At 35.5% G+C, this 25,514-nt stretch overlaps 16 non-coding genes across 16 annotated transcripts in view; 8 read left to right on the top strand and 8 right to left on the bottom strand.

Moving 5' to 3' along the window:
• Positions 1 to 192: 192 nt before the first annotated feature.
• trnaq-cug (transfer RNA glutamine (anticodon CUG)) lies at positions 193 to 264 on the bottom strand. Its single transcript has one exon. It is a non-coding gene; the product is annotated as a tRNA-Gln (tRNA).
• Positions 265 to 1,201: 937 nt separating this feature from the next.
• trnaq-uug (transfer RNA glutamine (anticodon UUG)) lies at positions 1,202 to 1,273 on the top strand. Its single transcript has one exon. It is a non-coding gene; the product is annotated as a tRNA-Gln (tRNA).
• Positions 1,274 to 2,043: 770 nt separating this feature from the next.
• trnaq-uug (transfer RNA glutamine (anticodon UUG)) lies at positions 2,044 to 2,115 on the top strand. The gene has a single exon. It is a non-coding gene; the product is annotated as a tRNA-Gln (tRNA).
• An 858-nt stretch (positions 2,116 to 2,973) lies between these two features.
• Positions 2,974 to 3,045, top strand: trnaq-cug (transfer RNA glutamine (anticodon CUG)). The gene has a single exon. It is a non-coding gene; the product is annotated as a tRNA-Gln (tRNA).
• A 600-nt stretch (positions 3,046 to 3,645) lies between these two features.
• On the bottom strand, positions 3,646 to 3,717 carry trnaq-uug (transfer RNA glutamine (anticodon UUG)). Its single transcript has one exon. It is a non-coding gene; the product is annotated as a tRNA-Gln (tRNA).
• A 2,892-nt stretch (positions 3,718 to 6,609) lies between these two features.
• On the bottom strand, positions 6,610 to 6,681 carry trnaq-uug (transfer RNA glutamine (anticodon UUG)). The gene has a single exon. It is a non-coding gene; the product is annotated as a tRNA-Gln (tRNA).
• Positions 6,682 to 7,628: 947 nt separating this feature from the next.
• trnaq-cug (transfer RNA glutamine (anticodon CUG)) lies at positions 7,629 to 7,700 on the top strand. The gene has a single exon. It is a non-coding gene; the product is annotated as a tRNA-Gln (tRNA).
• Positions 7,701 to 8,738: 1,038 nt separating this feature from the next.
• trnaq-cug (transfer RNA glutamine (anticodon CUG)) lies at positions 8,739 to 8,810 on the bottom strand. The gene has a single exon. It is a non-coding gene; the product is annotated as a tRNA-Gln (tRNA).
• Positions 8,811 to 10,229: 1,419 nt separating this feature from the next.
• Positions 10,230 to 10,301, top strand: trnaq-uug (transfer RNA glutamine (anticodon UUG)). Its single transcript has one exon. It is a non-coding gene; the product is annotated as a tRNA-Gln (tRNA).
• A 391-nt stretch (positions 10,302 to 10,692) lies between these two features.
• trnaq-cug (transfer RNA glutamine (anticodon CUG)) lies at positions 10,693 to 10,764 on the bottom strand. The gene has a single exon. It is a non-coding gene; the product is annotated as a tRNA-Gln (tRNA).
• A 6,326-nt stretch (positions 10,765 to 17,090) lies between these two features.
• On the bottom strand, positions 17,091 to 17,162 carry trnaq-cug (transfer RNA glutamine (anticodon CUG)). Its single transcript has one exon. It is a non-coding gene; the product is annotated as a tRNA-Gln (tRNA).
• Positions 17,163 to 17,756: 594 nt separating this feature from the next.
• On the top strand, positions 17,757 to 17,828 carry trnaq-uug (transfer RNA glutamine (anticodon UUG)). Its single transcript has one exon. It is a non-coding gene; the product is annotated as a tRNA-Gln (tRNA).
• A 2,370-nt stretch (positions 17,829 to 20,198) lies between these two features.
• trnaq-uug (transfer RNA glutamine (anticodon UUG)) lies at positions 20,199 to 20,270 on the top strand. Its single transcript has one exon. It is a non-coding gene; the product is annotated as a tRNA-Gln (tRNA).
• Positions 20,271 to 21,286: 1,016 nt separating this feature from the next.
• Positions 21,287 to 21,358, bottom strand: trnaq-cug (transfer RNA glutamine (anticodon CUG)). The gene has a single exon. It is a non-coding gene; the product is annotated as a tRNA-Gln (tRNA).
• A 1,685-nt stretch (positions 21,359 to 23,043) lies between these two features.
• On the top strand, positions 23,044 to 23,115 carry trnaq-uug (transfer RNA glutamine (anticodon UUG)). The gene has a single exon. It is a non-coding gene; the product is annotated as a tRNA-Gln (tRNA).
• Positions 23,116 to 25,473: 2,358 nt separating this feature from the next.
• trnap-ugg (transfer RNA proline (anticodon UGG)) overlaps positions 25,474 to 25,514 on the bottom strand; it is a 72-nt gene continuing 31 nt past the window's right edge. Inside the window, exon 1 of the tRNA in view lies at positions 25,474 to 25,514. This exon is cut by the window's right edge and continues 31 nt beyond it. This is a non-coding gene — a tRNA (tRNA-Pro).

Below are 25,514 nucleotides of genomic sequence, written 5' to 3'. Positions count from 1 at the left end.
GTAAGGACAATTTTGTGCACAAAGGAATAATTTGTGACTAAAAACAGGACTTATAAACATATAAGGAGCACCACTTGAAACTGCACTACAACATTGTACTTTTAGGCCAAATTAAGATGCACTCTTTTTTTCATGCAAACAACTTTCAAATAGAGGTCTTAGTGAACCATTAAACTCTCTAATGTTACAAGAAGGTTCCACCAAGACTTGAACTTGGATCACTGGATTCAGAGTCCAGAGTGCTAACCATTACACCATGGAACCTGCTTAGCCAACTAAAAACCAAATTATCCTGCAGTACACAGTATTTGATTGGATTTAATGGATGTTCATTTTAACAAGCCGTTGAACAAAACTTTCCAACAAAACTCATGAATTCTGAGATTTTAATAGGGGACACAATCAGAAACGCGGTTACCTTATTGCACTTTTAACACATATTTAGATTCACTGACATTTTCATACTTAGATGAACTAAGGGTTACCAGCTCAGTTCTAGAACAAACGGTGGTCAGAAGTTTAGACACCACTGTAGTACTAATAGTGATATTAATAATGTTATGTTTATTTTGTGTAGTACGCCTTAAAGAATTTCGATCACATCTAGGAATTGATATGATGGGGATCTTGAGATTATTTGCTTGGTGTTGCGATCGATTGAACGCGTCATAATTTGCCACCTCAGTAGAATGCATGTTCACATCTGGCACAGTCACTACAGAAAAAACATTATGTGAGTTGTGTACTATTCTAGGAGAAATGCTTTGTGTGCAAGATTTTTTCAGCCTAATGCTGGTTAGTTCTAGCTTAATTGACTCCTCACCCGGACTAACAGACACTGTAATTGCCTGTGTCCGAGCTTGCTCTAGTGTAGTTAGTCAAGTGTGACTTAACCAGTAATCTATGTTTCTAGATAGAGTGATGGTGCCTTCCCGGTTAGAGTGAAGAAGGTCCCTCATCAGCAAACCAGGTTTGCCCCAGAAAGAGGGCCAATTGTCAATAAACTTTAGTCCCTGTTCTCTACATCAAGTAGCCAGCCACTTGTTAAGTGAGAATAATCTGCAATACCTCTCATCATTGCCTCTCGCAGGCAGGGGGCCAGAGACAAGTAATCGATCGTATCAAGGTGTCAATGAGAATCTATTAAATGTCATCAATACTGTTTAATGTTGGATCACTTTGTTTTAGCTGAGGATATACAGGTTCCATGGTGTAATGGTTAGCACTCTGGACTTTGAATCCAGTGATCCAAGTTCAAGTCTTGGTGGAACCAACTTGCAGTACTTTAGTGGCAACTTAGGAGTTGATAGATTTTTATGGATCCCTCGAGTGTGTGATGTTTAAAAAAATGGTCAAAATCAAATCTGAAGTCACAAATGCAATGACAATTGTGTACGAGGGAAAAGTAATGACTGAAAACAGGACTCAAACACTAAAGAGCTTGTCCAAATTTGAAACCAGGCCATCTCTCACACCCTGACCAAGAAGTCCTGGAACAAGATTTATTTACAAATCTCATGACATGTGAGGTTTCAATGGAGGACATAATCTGAAGCTCAGTTACCTTATTGCACTTTTAACATATATTTAGATTCACTGACATTTTCATACATAGATGAACTAAGGGTTACCAGCTCAGTCCTCGAACAAACTGTGGTCATACATTTAGGTACCACTGTTATTGATCCCTTGAGTGTGTGATGTTTGAAAAAAATGTTAAAATCAAGTCTAAAGTCACGAATGTACAACAACTGTGTGTACGAAAAAGAAAGTTATGATTAAAAATAGGACTTATAAAGATGAGGGCTTGTCCGGGAATTCGCAACCGAAGCGAGAATCATACAACTAGACCAACAAGCCCTGCATGCACCTTTGCCCAACTAATCTCATGAAATGTGAAATTAGGGGACATGATCTGAAATGTTGTGTTAAACTTTTAACCAACATTTTAATTTACTACCATTTTCATGAAGAAATGTCAAACAAAATCTGTTATATCCAATCAAGTACTCTTTACTGCTGGATCATTTGGATTTATATACAGGTTCCATGGTGTAATGGTTAGCACTCTGGACTTTGAATCCAGTGATCCAAGTTCAAGTCTTGGTGGAACCAACTTGCAGTGTTGAAGTGGCAAATTGTTCAGTAATACCACTGTAATTACTTTGATAGATGTTTGTGGATCCTGTAAATGTGTGATGTCTGTAACATTTTTCAAATTCAAGTCTAAAGTCACAAATGGAACAACAACTGTGGGTGCGAGGGAAATATTTGATTGAATATAGCACCCGTGGTGAGAATCATATGACTAGACCAACAAGTTCTGTAAAATAATGTTGCAAACATCTTTAAAAAATAAAATCAAATAATATAATAGTATTATACTATTTGAAACTGTGCTTTTAACACATACTTTGATTGACTACCATTTTCATGCATAATTAAACTGAGGGTTTACGACCTCAGTCCTAGAACAAATAGAGCTCGTAAGTTGAGACACAACTGTATTTATTTCAGAGGTTTTTATTGATCTCTCGAGTGTGTGATGTATGGAATATTAAGGGGAAAGTTTAAAATCAAGTTTAAAATCACACATATAAAGACAACTGTGTGTATGAGGGACAAAGTTAGAAATAAAAACATGACTCATAAACATATAAGGGACACATTCTGAAAATGGACAAGAAACTATTTTTCACAGAAATGTAATTTATTTAAATTTTTCATATAACCACTAATCAAACGGACATCATACTGAACACTAATCACTCTAATGTTACAAGAAGGTTCTCGTATGTTACAAGAAGGTTCCACCCCCTCGGGGGGTGTGTGTGTGGGGAAGACAAGTATACCCACAGGGTGTGTGTGTGTGTGTTTTTATATTTAAATTTTTAATTATTCATTTTATCTTAATTTATTTATGTATTTTTTTTTTTACTGTTGGATCACTTTCTTTTACCCTATGTATACACAGGTTCCATGGTGTAATGGTTAGCACTCTGGACTCTGAATCCAGTGATCCAAGTTCAAGTCTTGGTGGAACCTTCTTGTAACATTAGAGTGATTAGTGTTCAGTATGACCTCCATTTGATTAGTGGTTACATGAAAAATGCAAAATTTTCAGATTGTGTCCCTTATATATTTAAGAGTCGTGTTTTTATTCCTAACTTTTTCCCTTTTACGCACAGTTGTCTTTATATGCGTGATTTTAAACTTTTACCTTAATATTCCATACATCACACACTCAAGAGATCAATAAAAATCTCTGAAATAAATACAGTTGTGGCTCAACTTACGAGCTCTATTTGTTCTAGGACTGAGGTCGTAAACCCTCAGTTTATTTATGCATGAAAATGGTAGTCAATCAAAATACGTGTTAAAAGTGCAGTTTCAAATAGTGTCATCTATTAAAATATTTTATTTTTTAAAGATGTTTGCCACTTTATTTTACAGGGCTTGTTGGTCTTGTCGTATGATTCTCACTTTGGGTGCTATATTCAATCAAATATTTCCCTCATACACACAGTTGTTGTACATTTGTGACTTTAGACTTGATTTTGAAATTTTTTTAAGACATCACACATTTAAGGGACCCACAAAAGTCTATCAAAGTAAATACAGTGGTATTACTTCACTACTGCAAGTTGGTTCCACCAAGACTTGAACTTGGATCACTGGATTCAAAGTCCAGAGTGCTAACCATTACACCATGGAACCTGTATATAACACCAAATGATCCTGCAGTAAACATTACTTGATTGGATAAAACAGATTTTGTTTTACATTTTTTCATGAAATGGGTAGTAAATTAAAAATCCGAGACAGAGGAACGCTTCAAGCTGACGACTCTCCCGCAGGTTAGATTTTTGACTGTGAACTTAATTTTGAACTTGTATTTCCTTTTTTCTGGCGGCACACACTCAAGGGATCAATGACAATCTATCAAATCAAATCAAACCCTGTGTACTGTAAGGTCACATTGTTTTACATGTACATTTACAGGTTCCATGGTGTAATGGTTAGCACTCTGGACTCTGAATCCAGTGACCTAAGTTCAAGTCTTGATTGATTAATTGACTGATTGAAACTTTTATTAGTAGATTGCACAGTGAAGTACATATTCCGTACAATTGACCACTAAATGGTAACACCCAAATAGTTTTTTCAACTTGTTTAAGTCGGGGTCCACTTAAATTGATTCATGATACAGATATATACTATTTTCATAATACAGTCATCACCCAAGATAATCATCAGAGTATATACAATTCATTATTTACATTATTTACAATCCGGGGTGTGGGATATGGTGGGGTGGGGGGTTAGGATTGGTTGGTATCAACACTTCAGTCATCAACAATTGCATCATCAGAGAAAGTTAGTTTAGGGTTGAAGTTGCCTGGAAGTGTTGTTTTAGTGCGGTTTTGAAGGAGGGTAGAGATGCCCTTTCTTTTACACCTGTTGGGAGCGCATTCCACATTGATGTGGCATAGAAAGCGAATGAGTTAAGACCTTTGTTAGTTCGGAATCTGGGTTTAACGTGGTTAGTGGAGCTCCCCCTGGTGTTGTGGTTATGGCGGTCATTTACGTTAAGGAAGTAGTTTGACATGTACTTCGGTATCAGGGAGGTGTAGCGGATTTTATAGACTAGGCTCAGTGCAAGTTGTTTAACTCTGTCCTCCACCTTGAGCCAGCCCACTTTGGAGAAGTGGGTAGGAGTGAGGTGTAAACTGGGGTGGAGGTCTAGAAGTAATCTGACTAGCTTGTTCTGGGATGTTTGGAGTGTAGATTTGAGGGTTTTGGAGGTGCTAGGGTATCAGGAGGTGCACGCGTAATCGAAAAAGGGTTGAACGAGAGTTCCCGCCAGAATCCTCATGTTTGATGTGGTCGCTCAGATAGAGAAGACATGTGTCAGTGGAGTGGTTAGTTCTGAAGCCGGATTGGAATGTGTACATGAGTTTATTAGTGGCAAGGTCACTATCGACCTGTTCATAAACTATTTTCTCCATTACTTTCGAAATGAAACTGAGAATAGAAATAGGTCGATAGTTGCCAGGTTCTAATTTGCTTCCTTTTTTAAAGAGGGGAGTTACTCTTGCTATCTTAAAATCTTTTGGTACTTGGCCTTGAGTAATTGATAGGTTTATTATGTGCGTGATGATCGGGGCAATGGTGGTGGCAGAGTCCCTGAGGAATCTGGAGGGGATATAATCAAGGCCGGTGGAACCTTCTTGTAACATTAGAGTGGTTAGTGATCAGTATGATCTCCCTTTGAATGTTTTTTGCATGAAAAAAGGAGTAAATCTAAATTTGGATTTAAAAGTACTAAGTTTCCAATTGTGATACTTATATGTTTATAAGTCCTATTTTCAATCATAACTTTTTCCTCATACACAAAGTTGTCTTTACATTTGTGACTTTAGACTTGATTTCAAACATTTTTTCAGACACCACACACTCAAGGGATCCATAAAAATCTATCAAATCAAACACAGTGGTACCTAAATGTATGACCACAGTTTGTTCTAGGACTGAGCTGGTAACCCTTAGTTCATCTATGTATGAAAATGTCAGTAAATCTAAGTATGTGTTAAAAGTGCAAACAAGTAACCCAGTTTCAGATTGTGTCCCCTATTAAAATTTCACATTTCATGAGATTTTTTGGGAAATCTTGATCCAGGACTTGTTGGTGTCATCCATTCAGTTTCCATTAGGGTGTGAGAGGCCCTGAGTTCAGATCCCAAACAAGCTCTTAATTCTTTGAGTCCTGTTTTCAGCCATGACTTTTTACCTCGTACACACATAGTCATATTTATTTCCATTTTTTACTTGAAACTTGATTTTAAACTTTTACCTTTTTCAGACATCACACACTCAAGGGATCAATTACAATCTATCAAATCAAATCAAGTACTGTGTACTGTAGGATCACATTGTTTTACATGTACATTTACAGGTTCCATGGTGTAATGGTTAGCACTCTGGACTCTGAATCCAGTGATCCAAGTTCTAGACTAGGTGGAGCCATCTGGTAACATTAGTGTTCAGTATGATCTCCCTTTCAATATTTTAAAAAAGAGAGTGAATCCAAGTTTAGCTAAAAAGTACAATGTTGTAGTGCAGTTTCAGATTGTGCTCCTTATATGTTTATAAGTCCTGTTTTTAGTCACATCGTTTGTCAGTTTTAGATTGTGTCCCCTATTAACAGGTTAAAAAAAATTCAAGATCTTTGCCACATTATTTTTCAGGGCTTTTTAGTCTAGTCGTATGATTCTCACCATCGGGTGTGAGAAGTCGTATTTTTATAAATCCTATTTTCAATCATAATTTTCCTCCTCATACACACAGTCGTTGTTACATTCGTGACTTTAGACCTGATTTTTGACCATTTTATGAGACCTCACACACTCAAGGGATCAATAATAGTCTATCATCAAATCAAATATTGTGTTTGGGTCTTGTTTTCAGTCATAACTTATCCCTCGTACACAATTGTTGTTACATTTGTGACTTTAGAGTTGATTTTGACCGTTTTTTAAACATCACACACTCGAGGGATCCATAATAATATATCAATTCAAATGGTATTCCTTAGTTGTTACTGCAAGGTGGTTCCAACAAGACTTGAACTTGGATCACTGGATTCAAAGTCCAGAGTGCTAACCATTACACCATGGAACCTGTATAGCCATAGGTAAAATAACGTCATCCAACAGTAAACAGTATTGATGACATTTATTAGATTTTTATTGACACCTTGAGTGTAAGTTGTCAGGAAAATGGAAGGAAACGTTTAAATCAAGTCTAGAGTAAAACAAGACAAGACTTGTGACTGTGTGTACGAGGGGAAAAGTCATGACTGAAAACAGGAATTATAAGCACAAGTGCTCGTCCAAGTTCAACAAATCTGATGAAATGTGAGATTTTAATAGGGGACACGATCTGAAATGTTGTTACACTTTTAACCAACATGTTTAAATGCCCTTTGATTAATTCATGCATTAAAAAGGCAGTGAATTTACATTTGGGTTAAAAGTGCAAAGTTTTAACCCAGGTCCAGATTGTGTCCCCTATATGTTCATAAGTCCTGTTTTCAATCATGGATCTGTCCCTCGTACACACACTTGTTGTTACATTTGTGACTTTAGACATTTTTTTTCACTTTCTCAGACGGCACATAATCAAGGAATCAATGAAACTCTACAAAATCAAATTTCTACATGTTTCTTAACTTACGAGCTCTATTTGTTTTAGGACTGATCTTGTAAATCCTTATTTCATTTGTGCATGAAGATGGTAGTGAATTTATTCTTTGGTTAAAAGTGTTACACAATTTCAGATTGTGTCTCCTATTAAAATCTCACATTTTATGAGATTTGTTGGGTAATCATGTTGCAGGGTTTGTTGGTCTTGGACAAGTCCTTGTGTTAAAATTATAATTTCTTTTTTCAGTCATAACTTTTCCCCTCGTACACACAGTCACAAGTCTTGTCTTTTTTTTTTTACTTTAGACTTGATTTAAACGTTTCCCTCCATTTTCCTGACAACTTACACTCAAGGTGTCAATGAAAATCTATCAAATGTCAACAATACTGTTTACTGTTGGATCACTTACTGTTACATTTACAGGTTCCATGGTGTAATGGTTAGCACTCTGGACTCTGAATCCAGTGATCCAAGTTCAAGTCTTGGTGGAACCAACTTGCAGTATTGAAGAGGACATTTTTAAAGATTTGTATTGATCCCTTTACCGTATGCCTTCACAAAAAAGGGCAATGCAGTTTAAAATGAAGTTCACAGTCAAAAATGTAGAGACATATGATTATGTGTGGACGAGGTAAAAAGTAATGACTGAAAACAGGACTTGAAGACGTAAAAGCTTGTCCAGAATTTGAACCCAGACCATCTCTCACTCCCTTAGCAAGAAGGATACGACTAGACTAAGAAGTCCTGGAACAAGACTTACTAACAAATCTCATGACGTGAGATTTTAATAGGGGATACAATATGAAACTTGATTACCTTATTGCACTTTAAACACATATTTAGTTTCACTGACATTTTCATACATAGATGAACTAAGGGTTACCAGCTCAGTCCTAGAACAAACTGTGGTCATACATTTAAGTAACACTGTATTTGATAAGTCACGAATGTAACAACAATTGTGTGTACAAGAAAGACAAGTTTTGATTAAAAATAGGACTTATAAACATAAGGGCTTGTCCGGGAATTGAACCCGGGACCTCTCGCACCCTAAGCGAGAATCATACGACTAGACCAACAAGCCTTAAAGATGTTACGGCACACATCTTTTAAACATGTTTTAATCTTTTAATAGGGGACACAATCTGAAACTGTACTTTTAACACATATTTTGATTGACTGCCATTTTCATGCATAAATAAACTGAGGGTTTACGACCTCAGTCCTAGAACAAATAGAGCTCGTAAGTTGAGACACAACTGTATTTATTTCAGATATTTGTATTGATCTCTTGAGTGTGTGATGTATGGAAAATGTATGTAAAAGTTTATAGTTACAAATGTAAAGACAACTGTGTGTACGAGGGAAAAAGTTGTGACTAAAAACAGGACTTATAAACATATACGGATCACAATTTGAAACTGGACTACAACATTGTACCTTTAACTGAAATTTAGACTCACTCCTTTTTTCCATGTGAAAATATTCAAAGGGAGGTCATACTGAACACTAATCACTCTAATGTTACAAGAAGGTTCCACCAAGACTTGAACTTGGATCACTGGATTCAGAGTCCAGAGTGCTAACCATTACACCATGGAACCTGTAAATCCTCTTATAAAACCAAATGTTCCTACAGTACACAGTACTTGATTGGATTTAATAGATTGTCATTGACAGCTTGAGTGTAAGTTGTCGGGAAAATGGAGGGAAACGTTTAAATCAAGTCCAAAATAAAAAAAGACAAGACTTGTGAGTGTGTGTACGAGGGGAAAAGTCATGACTGAAAACAGGAATTATAAACACGAGTTCAACAAATCTCATGAAATGTAAGATTTTAAAAAAACACGATCTGAAATGTTGTCCTAATTTTGACCAACATTTATGAATTCCTTTTGATGGCGTGGCGAAGTTGGTAGAGTGGCCATGCCAGCAATCTGAGGGTTGCTGGTTACTGGGGTTCAATCCCCACCTTCTACCATCCTAGTCACGTCCGTTGTGTCCTTGAGCAAGACACTTCACCCTTGCTCCTGATGGGCCTGGTTAGCGCCGTGCATGGCAGCTCCCGCCATCAGTGTGTGAATGGGTGAAAGTGGAAATAGTGTCAAAGCGCTTTGAGTTACTTAAAAAGGTAGAAAAGCGCTACACAAGTACGACCTATTTACCATTTACATAGATGAACTAAGGGTTACCAGCTCAGTCCTAGAACAAACTGTGGTCATAAATTTAGGTACCACTGTATTTGATTTGATAGATTTTCATTGATATCTTGAGTGTGTGATGTCTGAAAAAAGGATCAAAATCAAGTCTAAAGTCACAAATGTAACAACAACTGTGTGTACGGGGAAATAAGTTATTGTTGAAAATAGGACTTCTAAACATAAGGACTTATCCGGGATTCGAACAATAGGGGACACAATCTGAAATGTTGTTACACTTTTAACCAAAATGTTGAATGACCTTTGATTAATTCATGCATGAAAAAGGCACTGAATCTAAATTTGGGTTAAAAGTGCAAAGTTTTAACCCAGTTTCAGATTGTGTCCCCTATATGTTCATAAGTCCTGTTTTCAATCATGGATCTGTCCCTCATACACACACTTGTTGTTACATTTGTGACTTTAGACTTGATTTTAAACTTTTATTTCACTTTTCCAGAGGGCACATAATCAAGGGGTCAATGAAAATCTACACAATCAAATACAGTTGTTTCTTAATTTACAAGCTCTATTTGTTCTAGGACTGATCTTGTAAACCCTTATTTCATTTGTGCATGAAGATGGTAGTGAATTTAAATTTTGGTTTCAAGATTGTGTCCCCTATTAAACATTTGTTTAGCAATCCTGGTGCAGGGTTTGTTGGTCTTGGACAAGTCCTTGTGTTAACATTTTTTCTTATTTTCTTTTCCTAATAAAGTTGTTTTACACATGTAAAGAGACTTTGGGTATTTAGAAAAGCGCTATATAAATCCCAGGTATTATTATTATTATTATTATTATTAAAATTATAACCAAGCTTTTGCAGGTTCCATGGTGTAATGGTTAGCACTCTGGACTTTGAATCCAGTGATCCAAGTTCAAATCTTGGTGGAACCAACTGACAGTAAGCAAATTATTTCATACTTTGGTACATTTTTATGGATCCCATGAGTGAGTGATGTCAATAAAAAAATGATCAAAATCAAGTCAAAAGTCACAAATGTAACAACGACTGTGTGTACGAGGGAAAAAGGACTTATAAACATAAGAGCTTGTCCGGTAATTGAATCCACACAAAGTGAAAATCACACTATTAAACCAAAAAGCCCTGAAAAACAAAGTGCCAAAAATCTTTTAAAAAAAACAAAATAAAACAAAACATCTTTTAATAAGACACAATCTGAAAATGCACTTTTAACACTTATCCACATTTAATTCGCTCCCTTTTTCATGCAAAAAACATTAAATGGAGGCTATTTTGGACATTAATCACTCTAAAGTTACAAGTAGGTTCCACCAAGACTTGAACTTGGATCACTGGATTCAGAGTCCAGAGTGCTAACCATTACACCATGGAACCTGTAAAATACTTTAAATTATGGTTTAAAGATTGTGGCCCCTATTAAAATCTCACATTTTATAAGATTTACTCGGCAATCCTGTTGCAGAGTTTGTTGGTCTTGGACAAGTCCTTGTGTTAAAATTATAATTCCTGTTTTCAGTCTTGACTTTTCCCCTCGTACACACACTCACAAGTCTTGTCTTTTTTTTACTTTAGACTTGATTTAAACGTTTCCCTCCATTTTCCTGACAACTTACACTCAAGGTGTCAATGAAAATCTATCAAATGTCATCATTACTGTTTACTGTTGGATCACTTCTTTTACGTGAATATGTACATTTATTTTTTTTATTTATTTTTTTTTTTTTTTCTGCAAATTTTTTTTTAAAACTTTTTATTCGACCCCTTTTACCGTATTGCATTTGCATTGTCTTGTTTAGCACACTCATTGTTTATGTTCTTTGTTTGTTTGTTTTTTTGTTTTGCTTAGTTGTTGTTTTTTTTGTTGTTGGTTTTTTTTTTTTTTTTGTTTGTTTTTTGTTTGCTCCATGCTTTTTTAACCTGTAAAGCACTTTGGTGCAACCTAAACAGTTGTTGAAAATGTGCTATATAAATAAAGTTGACTTGACTTGACTTGACTTGACTACAGGTTCCATGGTGTAATGGTTAGCACTCCGGAATAGTAATCGTCTTATCTAAGTTCAAGTCTTGGTGGAACCAACTTGCAGTATTGAAGCGGTCGTTTTTTATTGATCGCTTAAGTGTATGCCTTCAGAAAAATGGATAATATAGTTTAAAATGGAGTTCACAGTCAAAAGTAGAAATAAATATGACTATGTGTGTACGAGGTAAAAAGTAATGACTGAAAACAGGACTTAAAGACATAAAAGATTTTCCAGGATTTGAACCCAGTCCATCTCTCACACCCTCTGCAAAAAGGATACGACGATACTAAGAAGTCCTGGAACAAGACTTACCAACAAATGCTATGAAATGTGAGATTTTAATAGGGGACACAATCTGAAACTTGATTACCTTATTGCACTTTTAACACATTTAGATTCAATACAACCCCCAAAAAAGGACAAGCGGTAGAAAATGGATGGATGGATAGATTCACTGACATTTTCATTAGGGATGTCCGATAATGGCTTTTTGCCGATACCCGATATTCCGATATTGTCCAACTCTTTAATTACCGATACCGATATCAACCGATACCGATACCAACCGATATATGCAGTCGTGGAATTAACACATTATTATGCCTAATTTGGACAACCATGTATGGTGAAGATAAGGTACTTCTTAAAAAATAAAATAAAATAAGATAACTAAATTAAAAACATTTTCTTGAATAAAAAAGAAAGTAAAACAATATAAAAACAGTCACATAGAAACTAGTAATTAATGAAAATGAGTAAAATGAACTGTTAAAGGTTAGTACTATTAGTGGACCAGCAGCACGCACAATCATGTGTGCTTACGGACTGTATCCCTTGCAGACTGTATTGATATATATTGATATATAATGTAGGAACCAGAATATTGATAACAGAAAGAAATGGGGGGAGGGAGGTTTTTTGGGTTGGTGCACTAATTGTAAGTGTATCTTGTGTTTTTTATGTTGATTTAATAAAAAAACAAAAACAAAAAAAAAAAAAAAAAACGATACAGATAATAAAAAAAACGATACCGATAATTTCCGATATTACATTTTAACGCATTTATTGTGTGTACAAGAAAGACAAGTTGTGATTAAAAATAAGACTCACTAACATAAGGGCGTGTCCGGGAATTGAACACGGGACCTCTCACACCCTAAGCGAGAATCATACAACTAGACCAACAAGCCTTATAAAGGACATGCAGTGTTTCCCATAAACTGCCAAGATACCTGTGGTGGTGGGGGCGTGGCTAGGGGCGTGGCTATGGGCGTGGTCAACATGACATCATCGAGTAATTTGCATAATTTACTACAATGATATGATTTTCTCTAAAAAGGCTCAAAAAATGTATACTTACTAATTAATAATAACAATTTTGTTTTAAACGTCCATCCATCCATCCATTTTACAATATAATTACAACACTTTATGTACATATTTATATACAGATTTGAACAACACGTTATTCACTGAAATATATTTATTAATTGTGGTTCTTACAAAAAATATATCTTATAAAATATAAAAGCTAAAATGTCTCTTAAAGGCCTACTGAAAGCCACTACTACCGACCACGCAGTCTGATAGTTTATATATCAATGATGAAATCTTAACATTGCAACACATGCCAATACGGCCGGGTTAACTTATAAAGTGCAATTTTAAATTTCCCGCCACACTTCCGGTTGAAAAAGCCTTCGGAGGATGACGTATGCGCGTGACGTAGCCCGGGGAACAGAGGTATGCCTTCCTCATTGAATACAATAAAAAAAAGCTCTGTTTTCATTTCATAATTCCACAGTATTCTGGACATCTGTGTTGGTGAATCTTTTGCAATTTGTTTAATGAACAATGGAGGCTGCAAAGAAGAACTTTGTAGGTGGGTCGGTGTATAGCGGCTGGCTGTAGCAACACAACAAGGATTACCGTACTCACTTGGATAGCAGACGTGCTAGCCGATGCTAACCGGACACCGCACGGATGATCGGGTGAAGTCCTTCGTCGCGCCGTCGATAGCTGGAACGCAGGTGAGCACGGGTGTTGATGAGCTGGGCAGATGAGGGCTGGCTGGCGTAGGTGGAGCGCTAATGTTTTTAGCATAACTCTGTGAGGTCCGGTTGCTAAGTGTCAAGTTCCACTTATTGACTCCGTAAAGGACACCAGGACAACTCGGATTTCCAATTGATCAACTTTATTTATCCAACTTTTTGGCTTTGTTGGTTTCTTTTCTGTTGATCTTCATTCAATCAGGTTGTTAACCTTCGAACACAAAGAAACAAATGGAAAAACAATATATGTACAGGTATTTACAAAAAGGTTCAAATTCAACTGACTCAAACAGGTATTATTTTTAAAGTTAAATTTGCAAACTTTTAAATACCATTGTTTAAACTTTTAAATTATCTAACATTACTTTTCAAAAGGACTCTAGACACTTAGATTAAATGCATGTGAATGCACTGTCAAATTAACCAGTTTCAGTAAAATGAAACAAGTAAATCAGAAAAGTAGTTTTAGTCACTTTAAAGAAGTCAAAATTAATTGATCATTTAATTTAATCAATCAATCGTTTAATTACTTAATCGTTCACTCAATTAATCATTTAACTAATCATGCAATTAAGTAATCAATCATGTAAATTCATTACCATGATGGAACTGAGTAAATCCACCAAACGGAGTAAAGGTAAGTAAAAGGTAAGTATAATTAGCTTAATTAATAAGGTAGCTTAATTAGTAAGGTAAGTATAAAGGTAAGTATAATTAGCTTAACTTTAAGCAAAAGTTTTAACATTTTTATCCTTCAACTTTGCTTTTATCTTTATTACTTTTAACTTTGAACCATAATCTTTGACTTTTTATCCCTTTAAATTGAGCTTATTTAACAATTCAATTAACTCAAGCTTTTTAATTATCAAACAGTAAGAAAATACCCAGATGCAATCAATGCTCAAGGTTGGAGTAAATTTGCTGTGGTTCAAACTAAAAACAATTTAAGACAGGTAAGTAAACCAACATGTCAAGGTGAGTTTTAACAAATAAGCATTTCAGCATATTGCAAAGTGGGTATATTCACCGACCATTGGTGTGTTGGAAGTCTTTTAAAGATGGATCTTGTAGATTTTTGCGTCTTGCCGCTCTGCTTGCTTGCATGAAATGAGACAGCACCACCATTCCTTAACAGCTGCCTTGAATCAGCCAATTGGTGGCCATCTTGACCTTGGTGTTCTGGGAAATGTAGTTCTTTCTGGTACTTCACCAAGGAGTAAGATTAAGGAGGAGACAGCTCCTTACTTCCAGGGCAGGGACACTTCATTCACACTGAGTTTCAACTCCACACTAAGTGGCTAAGTCAGCCTTAGCGTCGTTAGCAACAGCATGGTTAAGCTTTGCCAGGCTGAGATCTATTAACCGTGTAGTTACATGTCCATGGTTTAATAGTATTGTTGATCTTCTGTCTATCCTTCCAGTCAGGGATTTATTTATTTGGTTTCTATCTGCATTTGAGACAGATGCTAACATGTTAGCTGAGCTTCGTCGATGTATTGTCGTGGAGATAAAAGGCACTGAATGTCCATTTCGCGTTCTCGACTCTCATTTTCAAGAGGATATAGTATCCGAGGTGGTTTAAAATACAAATCCGTGATCCACAATAGAAAAAGGAGAGAGTGTGGAATCCAATGAGCCAGCTTGTACCTAAGTCACGGTCAGAGCGAAAAAAAATATGTATTTCACTGCATTCTATTCCGTCACTCTAACGTTCCTCGTCCACGAATCTTTCATCCTCGCTCAAATTAATAGGGTAATGGTCCGAATAGCTCTAGCTGCGTTGAAAACAATAGGAAAATATGAGGGAGTGAACAACTGACAACGTCACGCTACTTCCGGTAGGGGCAAGGTTTTTTTTTTATCAGAGACCAAAAGTTGCGAACTTTATCGACGTTGTTCTATACTAAATCCTTTCAGCAAAAATATGGCAATATCGCAAAATGATCAAGTATGACACATAGAATGGATCTGCTATCCCCGGTTGAATAAAAAAAATCATTTCAGTAGGCCTTTAAAGCTCTGCCCCTTTAATTAGTGCACACTAAATAATTTAATTTTAGCCTACTACTACAACCATATTATTTACCAGCAACATAAAGTGAAACAGAGGCAGAGGTGTCCTGCCACTGTCAGTAACAAATAAACAGAAAACAGTAGTGGTCAAATACAAAAAAGGCAACAAGAAAAGTATCCTACACTTCTCTTTTGTAAAGTAAATCTGAACAGCCTATATGGGCATCTACATCAACTATATGATTTGCCTGAGAAGCTGGACAAGACAAAAAATTAAAAACATTTTTCAAAAAAAAATAATTTTTTTTTAAATTTGTGGCGGACGTAATTCTTTCGTGGCGGTCCGCCACAAATAAATGAATGTGTGAGAAACACTGAAATGGCAAACATCTTTTAAAAATGTTGTAATCTTTTAATAGGGGCTACAATCTGAAACTGTACTTTTAACACATATTTTGATTGACTACAATTTTCATGCATAAATAAACTGAGGGTTTACGACCTCAGTCCTAGAACAAATAGAGCTCGTAAGTTGAGACACAACTGTATTTATTTCAGATATTTGTATCGTTCTCTTGAGTGTGTGATGTATGGAACATTGATGTAAAAGTTTAAAGTCATAAATGTAAAGACGACTTTGTGTACGAGGGAAAAAGTTGTAATTAAAAACAGGACTTATAAACATATAAGGAGCACAATTTGAAACTGGACTACAATATTGTACTTTTTAGCCAAATTTAGACTCACACATTTTTTCATGTGAACATATTCAAGAAGGTTCCACCAAGACTTGGATCACTGGATTCAGAGTGCAGAGTACTAACCATTACACCATGGAACCTGTAAATGTACATGTAAAACAATGTGATCCTACAGTACACAGGGTTTGATTGGATTTGATAATTTTTCATTGATCCCTTGAGTGTGTGATGTCTGAAAAAAATGGTTAAAATCAAGTCTTAAGTCACAAATGTAAAGACAACTGTGTCTGCGAAGAGAAAAGAAATGACTGACAACAGGACTCAAAGACCTAAGATCTTTTTGAGTCCAAGTAAACAGGCCGTGTTTTACACCCTGAGTGAGAAGTATACGACGAGACCAACAAGTCCTGGAACAAAACTTACCAACAAATCTCATGAAATGTGAGATTTTAGTAGGGGACACACTTTGAACATATTTGAACTAAGAGTTACCAGCTCAGTCCTAGAACAAACTGTGGTCATAAATGTAGGTACCACTGTGTTTGATATGATAGATTTTTATTGATTCCTTTTGAGTGTGATGTCTTAAAAAATGATTAAAATCAAGTCTAAAGTCACAAATGTAACAACAACTGTGTATATTTAGAAAAAAGTTATGATTGTAAATAAGACTTATAAACAATAAGGGCTTGGCTGGAAATTGAACCCGAAGCAATATCATTAGACAGGACCGACAATTCCTGAAAATTAACATGGGGCAAATATTACAAAAAAGGAAAGAACACAATTTTTTAAAATACAGGTCACAATCCGTAACTTCACTTTTAAGACAAATTGAAATTTGCACTCTTTGTTATGTACAAACTATTCAAGGGGAGGTCATACTGATCACTAATCACTCTATTGTTACAAATTGGTTCCACCAAGACTTGAACTTGGATCACTGGATTCAGAGTCCAGAGTGCTAACCATTACACCATGGAACCTGTAAATGTACATGTAAAACAATGTGATCCTACAGTACACAGTACTTGATGAAATGTTAAAAATCTCATTGACACCTTGAGTGTAAGTTGTCAGGAAAATGGAGGGAAACGTTTAAATCAATTCTAAAGTAAAAAAAGACAAGACTTGTGACTGTGTGTACGAGGGGAAAAGTCATGACTGAAAACAGGAGTTATAAACACAAGTGCTCGTCCAAGTTCAACAAATGTCATGTAATGTGAGATTTTAATAAGGGAAACAATCTAAAATGTTGTCACACTTTTAACCACAATTTTTTAATTCATTTTGATTAATTCATGCATGAAAAAGGCAGTGAATCTAAATTTGGATTAAAAGTGCAAAGTTATAACCCAGTTTCAGATTGTGTCCCCTATATGTTCATAAGTCCTGTTTTCAATCATGCATCTGGCCCTCGTACACACACTCACAAGTCTTGTCATTTTATACTTTAGAATTTATTTAAACGTTTTCCTCCATTTTCCTGATAACTTACATTCAAGGTGTCAATGAAAATGTATCAAATTTCATCAATACTGTTTACTGTTTGATCACTTCTTATTACCTTGGGATATACAGGTTCCATGGTGTAATGGTTAGCACTCTGGACTTTGAATCCAGTGATCCAAGTTCAAGTCTTGGTGGAACCAACTTGTAGTATTGGAGTGGACATTTTTAAAGATTTGTATTGATCTCTTTCCTGTATGCCTTCATAAAAAAGGATAATGAAGTTTAAAATTAAGTTCACAGTCAAAAATGTAGAGAAATATAACTATGTGTGTACAGAGAAAAAAGTAATGACTGAAAACAGGACTCAAAGACATAAAAACTTGTCCAGGATTTGAACCCAGACCATCTCTCACACCCTCAGCAAGAAGGGTACGACCAGACTAAGAAGTCCTGGAACAAGACTTGCCAACAAATCTTACAAAATGTGAGATTTTAATAGGGGACACAATCTGAAACTTGATTACATTATTGCACTTTTAAACTTATTTAGATTCACTGACATTTTCATACATAGATAAACTAAGGGTTACCAGCTCAGTCCTAGAACAAACTGTGGTCATACATTTAGGTAACACTGTGTTTGATAAGTCACAAATTTGACAACAATTGTGTGTACAAGAAAGAAAAGTTTTGATTAAAAGAAGGACTTATAAACGTAAGGGCTTGTCCGGGAATTGAACCCGGGACCTCTCGCACCCTAAGCGAGAATCATACGACTAGACCAACAAGCCTTAAAGACTTAATAGCAAACATCTTTTAAAAATGTTTTAATCATTTAAAAGGGGACAGTCTGAAACTGTACTTTTAACACATATTTTGATTGACTACTATTTTCATGCATAAATAAACTGAGGGTTTACGACCTCAGTCCTAGAACAAATAGAGCTCGTAAGTTGAGACACAACTGTATTTATTTCAGAGATTTTTATTGATCTCTTGAGTGTGTGATGTATGGAAAATTGATGTAAAAGTTATATGTAACAAATGTAAAGACAACTGTGTGTACGAGGGGAAAAGTCATGACTGAAAACAAGACTTAAAAACACAAGTGCTCGTCCAAGTTCAACAAATCTCATGAAATGTGAGATTTTAATAACGGACACGATCTGAAATGATGTCCTATTTTTAACCAACATTTTTAAATTCCTTTTGATTGATTCATGCATGAAAAAGGCAGTGAATCCAAATTTGGATTACAATTGCAATGTTTAATCCAGTTTCAGATTGTGTCCCCTATATGTTCTTAAATCCTGTTTTCAATCATGGATCTGTCCCTCGTACACACACTTGTTGTTACTTTTGTGACTTTAGACTTGGTTTTGAACTTTTATTTCACTTTTCCAGAGGGCACATAATCAAGGGATCATTGAAAATCTACAAATTTACAAATAGTTGTTACCTAATTTACGAGCTCTATTTGTTCTAGGACTGATCTTGTAAACACTTATTTAATTTGTGAATGAAGATGGTAGTCAATTTAATTTTTGGTTCAAAGATTGTGTCCCCTATTAAACATTTGTTCATCAATCCTGTTGCAGGGTTTGTTGGTCTTGGACAAGTCCTTGTGTTAAAATTATAATCAGATTTTACAGGTTCCATGGTGTAATGGTTGGCACTCTGGACTTTGAATCCAGAGATCCAAGTTAAAGTTTTGGTGGAACCAACTGACAGTAAGCAAATTATTCCATACTTTGGTATATTTTTGTTGATCCCAAGAGTGAGTGATGTCAATAAAAAAATTATTATTATTATTATTATTGTCCCGGGACCACTCGCACCCTAAGCGAGAATCATACAACTAGACCAACAAGCCTTTAAGAGATTATGGCAAACATATTTTAAACATGTTTTAATCTTTTAATAGGGGACAGTCTGAAACTGCACTTTTAACACATATTTTGATTGACTACCATTTTCATGCATAAATAAACTGAGGATTTACGACCTCAGTCCTAGAACAAATAGAGCTCGTAAGTTGAGACACAACTGTATTTATTTCAGAGATTTGTATTGATCTCTTGAGTGTGTGATGTATGGGAAATTGATTAAAAAGTTTAAAGTCACAAATGTAAAGACAACTTTGTGTAGGAGGGAAACAGTTGTGACTGAAAACAGGAATTATAAACACAAGTGCTCGTCCAAGTTCAACAAATCTCATGAAATGTGAGATTTTAATAAGGGACACAATCTGAAATTTTGTCACACTTTTAACCAACGTTTTTGAAGTACTTTTGATTAAAAAGGCAGTGAATCCAAATGTGGGTTAAAAGTGCAAAGTTTTAACCCAGTTTCAGATTGTGTCCCCTATATGTTCATAAGTCTTGTTTTCAATCATGGATCCGTCCCTAGTACACACAGTCACAAGTCTTGTCATTTTATTACTTTAGACTTGATTAAAACGTTTCCCTCCATTTTCCTGACAACTTACACTCAAGGTGTCAATGAAAATCTATCAAATTTCACCAATACTGTTTACTGTTTGATCACTTTTTTTTACTTGGGGATATGCAGGTTCCATGGTGTAATGGTTAGCACTCTGGACTTTGAATCCAGTGATCCAAGTTCAAGTCTTGGTGGAACCAACTTGCTGTATTGAAGTGGACATTTTTTAAGATTTGTATTGATCCCTTTAGTGTATACCTTCACAAAAAACGATAATAAACTTTAAAATGAAGTTCACAGTCAAAAGTAGAAATAAATATTACTATGTGTGTAAAAAGTAATGACTGAAAACAGGACTTAAAGACAAAAAAGCTTGTCTAGGATTTGAACCCAGTCCATCTCTCACACCCTCAGCAAGAAGGATACGACGGTACTAAGAAGTCCTGGAACAATACTTACCAACAAATCTTATGAAATGTGAGATTTTAATAGGGGACACAATCTGAAACTTGATTACCTTATTGCACTTTTAAACTTATTTAGATTCACTGACATTTTCATACATAGATGAACTAAGGGTTACCAGCTCAGTCCTAGAACAAACTGTGGTCATACATTTAAGTAACACTGTATTTGATAAGTCACGAATGTAACAACAATTGTGTGTACAAGAAAGAAAAGTTGTGATTGAAAATAGGTCTTACAAACATAAGGGCTTGTCCGGGAATTGAACCCGGGACCTCTCGCACCCTAAGCGAGAATCATACGACTAGACCAACAAGCCAATGGCAAACATCTTTTAATTAAAAAAAATATATTTTAATAGGGGACAGTCTCAAACTGTGCTTTTGACACATATTTTGATTGACTACCATTTTCATGCATAAATAAACTGAGGGTTTACGACCTCAGTCCTAGAACAAATAGAGCTCGTAAGTTGAGACACAACTGTATTTATTTCAGAGATTTGTATTGATCTCTTGAGTGTGTGATGTATGGAAAATTGATGAAAAAGTTTAAAGTCACAAATGTAAAGACAACTGTTTGTACGAGGGAAAAAGTTGTGACTAAAAACATGACTTTTATATAAGGAGCACAAATTGAAACTGGACTACAACATTTTACTTTTAAGCCAAATTTAGACTCACTCTTTTTTTCATGTGAACATATTTAAAGGGAGGTCATAATGAACACTAATCACTCTAATGTTACAAGAAGGTTCCACCAAGACTTGAACTTGGATCACTGGATTCAGAGTCCAGAGTGCTAACCATTACACCATGGAACCTGTAAACGTACGTGTAAAACAATGTGATCCTACAGTACACAGTACTTGATCTGATTTGATAATTTTTCATTGATCCCTTGAGTGTGTGATGTCTGAAAAAAAAGTTAAAATCAAGTCTTAAGTCACCAATGTAAAGGCAACTGTGTGTGCGAAAGAAAAAGTGATGTCTGAAATCAGGACTCAAAGACCTAAGATCTTGTCCAAGATTTGAACCCAGGTCATCTCTCACACCCTGAGTGAGAAGTATACGACGAGTCCGACAAGTCCTGGAGCAAAACTTACCAACAAATCTCATGAAATGTGAGATTTTAGTAGGGGACACACTTTGAACATAGATGACGTAAGAGTTACCAGCTCTGTCCTAGAACAAACTGTGGTCATAAATGTAGGTACCACTGTGTTTGATATGATAGATTTTTATTGATTCCTTTTGATTGTGATGTCTGCAAAAATGATTAAAATCAAGTCTAAAGTCACAAATGTAACAACAACTGTGTATATTTAGAAAAAAGTTATGATTGTAAATAAGACTTATAAACAATAAGGGCTTGGCTGGAAATTGAACCCGCAGCAATATCATTAGACAGGACCGACAATTCCTGAAAATTAACGTGGGGAAAATATTACAAAAAAGGAAAGAACGCAATTTTTTAAAATACAGGTCACAATCCGTAACTTCACTTTTAAGACACATTGAAATTTGCACTCTTTGTTATGTACTGTTTACTACAGGAGGTATAGTAGAAATACTGTTTACAGTATGATACAACAGAAAATGTTTTACAGTATTGTTTACAGTAAAGTTAACAAAATATCCATGAACAAAAAAGCTACAGCAAAAAGCCCAGTAAAAAGGGAGAACTAAAAAAAAGCACAACATTCCTTTACAGTATCTAATCCCTGCGATCTTCAGGGTTAGGCCACAAGTTTTCATCCACATCGCATCTGATGTTACAGTATTATCAGCTGGGATATATTGTTTTACAACTGATATTACTGTATTACAGAAGCAGAGGTTTTTATACTGTATCTAAGGTTTGGAATATTGTGTTTGCAATTGTGGGATGTTGTGTGTTAACATTTGTAAATAATACAAAAACAAACCATAATTTTGTTTGGAGGTATAGCTTGTCTGTTAAGAAAATGTAAGCATTATATAAATGTGTTCACTGACTGCATATTGTGTGAAAACAACATGAAATATGTGAATGGTATGGCCACAAAGGACCGATGTTGTGCTAATCGTGTTGTGACTCTGTGTACAAGGGGAAAAGTCATGACTGAAAACAGGAATTATAAACACAAGTGCTCGTCCAAGTCCAACAAATCTCATGAAATGTGAGATTTTAATAAGGGACACGATCTGAAATGTTGTCATACTTTTAACAAACATTTTTGAATTCCTTTTGATTAATTCATGCATGAAAAAGGCAGTGAATCTAAATTTGGATTAAAAGTGCAAAGTTTTAACCCAGTTTCAGATTGTGTCCCCTATACGTTCATAAGTCCTGTTTTCAATCATGGATCTGTCCCTCGTACACACACTCACAAGTCTGGTCATTTTATACTTTAGACTTGATTTAAACGTTTCCCTCCATTTTCCTGACAACTTACACTCAAGGTGTCAATGAAAATCTATGAAATTTCATCAATACTGTGTACTGTTGGATAACTTCTTTTACGCAGGTTCCATGGTGTAATGGTTAGCACTCTGGACTTTGAATCCAGTGATCCAAGTTCAAGTCTTGGTGGAACCAACTTGCTGTATTGAAGTGGATATTTTTAAAGATTTGTATTGATCCCTTTAGTGTATGCCTTCACATAAAAGTATAATAAAGTTTACAATGAAGTTCACAGTCAAAAGTAGAAAGAAATATGATTATGTGTGGACAAGGTAAAAAGTAATGACTGAACACAGGACTTAAAGACATAAAAGCTTGTCCTGGATTTGAACCCAGTCCATCTCTCACACCCTCAGCAAGAAGGATACGACAATACTAAGAAGTCCTGGTACAAGACTTACCAACCAATCTTATGAAATGTGAGATTTTAATAGGGGCCACAATATGAAACTTGATTACCTTATTGCACTTTTAAACATATTTAGATTCACTGACATTTTCATACATACATGAACTAAGGGTTACCAGCTCAGTCCTAGAACAAACTGTGGTCATACATTTAGGTACCACTGTATTTGATAAGTCACGAATGTAACAACAATTGTGTGTACAAGAAAGAAAAGTTATGATTAAAAATAGGACTTACAAACATAAGGGCTTGTCCGGGAATTGAACCCGGGACCTCTCGCACCCTAAGCGAGAATCATACGACTAGACCAACAAGCCTTAAAGACAAACTGGCAAACATCTTTTAAAAATGTTTTAATCCTTCAATAGGAGCCACAATCTGAAACTGTGCTTTTAACACATATTTTGATTGACTACCATTTTCATGCATAAATAAACTGAGGGTTTACGACCTCAATCCTAGAACAAATAGAGCTCGTAAGTTGAGACACAACTGTATTTATTTCAGAGATTTGTATTGATCTCTTGAGTTTGTGATGTATGGAAAATTCAGGTAAAAGTTTATAGTCACAAATGTAAAGATAACTGTGTGTACGAGGGAAAAAGTTGTGACTAAAAACAGGACTTGTGAACATATAAGGATCACAATTTGAAACTGGACTACAACATTGTACTTGTAAGCCAAATTTAGACACACTCCTTTTGTCATGTGAAAATATTTAAAGGGAGGTAATACTGATCACTAATCACTCTAATGTTACAAGAAGGTTCCCCCAAGACTTGAACTTGGATCACTGGATTCAGAGTCCAGAGTGCTAACCATTACACCATGGAACCTGTAAATGTACATGTAAAACAATGTGATCCTACAGTACACAGTATAGATGAAATGTGATTAAATGTCATTGACACCTTGAGTGTAAGTTGTCAGGAAAATGGAGGGAAATGTTTAAATCAAGTGTAAAGTAAAAAAAGACAAGACTTGTGACTTTGTGTACGAGGGGAAAAGTCATGACTGAAAACAGGGATTATAAACACAAGTGCTCGTTCAAGTTCAACTAACCCCGCAAACATGATTACCCAACAAATCTCATGAAATGTGAGATTTTAATCGGGGACACAATCTGAAATGTTGTTACTTTTTTAACCAACATGTTTAAATGCCCTTCGATTAATTTATACATGAAAAAGGCAGTAAATCTAAATTTGGGTCAAAAGTGCAAAGTTTTAACCGAGTTTCAGATTGTGTCCCCTATATGTTCATAAGTCCTGTTTTCAATCATGGATCTGTCCCTCATACACACACTTGTTGTTACATTTGTGACTTTAGACTTGATTTAAACGTTTCCCTCCATTTTCCTGACAACTTACACTCAAGGTGTCAATGAGAATCTATTAAATTTCATCAATACTGTTTACTGTAGGATCACATTGTTTTACATGTACATTTACAGGTTCCACGGTGTAATGGTTAGCACTCTGGACTCTGAATCCAGTGATCCAAGTTCAAGTCTTGGTGGAACCAACTTGCTGTATTGAAGTGGACGTTTTTAAAGATTTGTATTGATCACTTTAGTGTATACCTTCACAAAAAACGATAATAAAGTTTAAAATGAAATTCACAGTCAAAAGTAGAAATAAATATTACTATGTGTGTAAAAAGTAATGACTGAAAACAGGACTTAAAGACAAAAAAGCTTGTCTAGGATTTGAACCGAGACCATCTCTCACACCCTCAGCAAGAAGGATACGACGATACTAAGAAGTCCTGGAACAAGACTTACCAACATATCCTATGAAATGTGAGATTTTAATAGGGGACACAATCTGAAACTTGATTACCTTATTGCACTTTTAACACATATTTAGATTCACTGACATGTTCATACATAGATGAACTAAGGGTTACCAGCTCAGTCCAAGAACAAGCTGTGGTCATAAATTTGATTTGATAGATTTTCATTGATTCCTTGAGTGTGTGATGTCTGCAAAAATGATCAAAATCAAGTCTAAAGTCACAAATGTAACAACAACTGTGTGTACGAAGAAAAAACTTATGATTAAAAACAGGATTTATAAACATTAGGGCTTGTCCGGGAATTGAACCTGGGACCTCTCGCACCCAA

Source organism: Entelurus aequoreus, linkage group LG11 (genome assembly GCF_033978785.1).
Source record: "Entelurus aequoreus isolate RoL-2023_Sb linkage group LG11, RoL_Eaeq_v1.1, whole genome shotgun sequence".
NCBI classification, from domain to species: domain Eukaryota; kingdom Metazoa; phylum Chordata; class Actinopteri; order Syngnathiformes; family Syngnathidae; genus Entelurus; species Entelurus aequoreus.
Note: the sequence above shows the minus strand (reverse complement) of the source record. Positions and strands in the feature narration are given on the sequence as shown.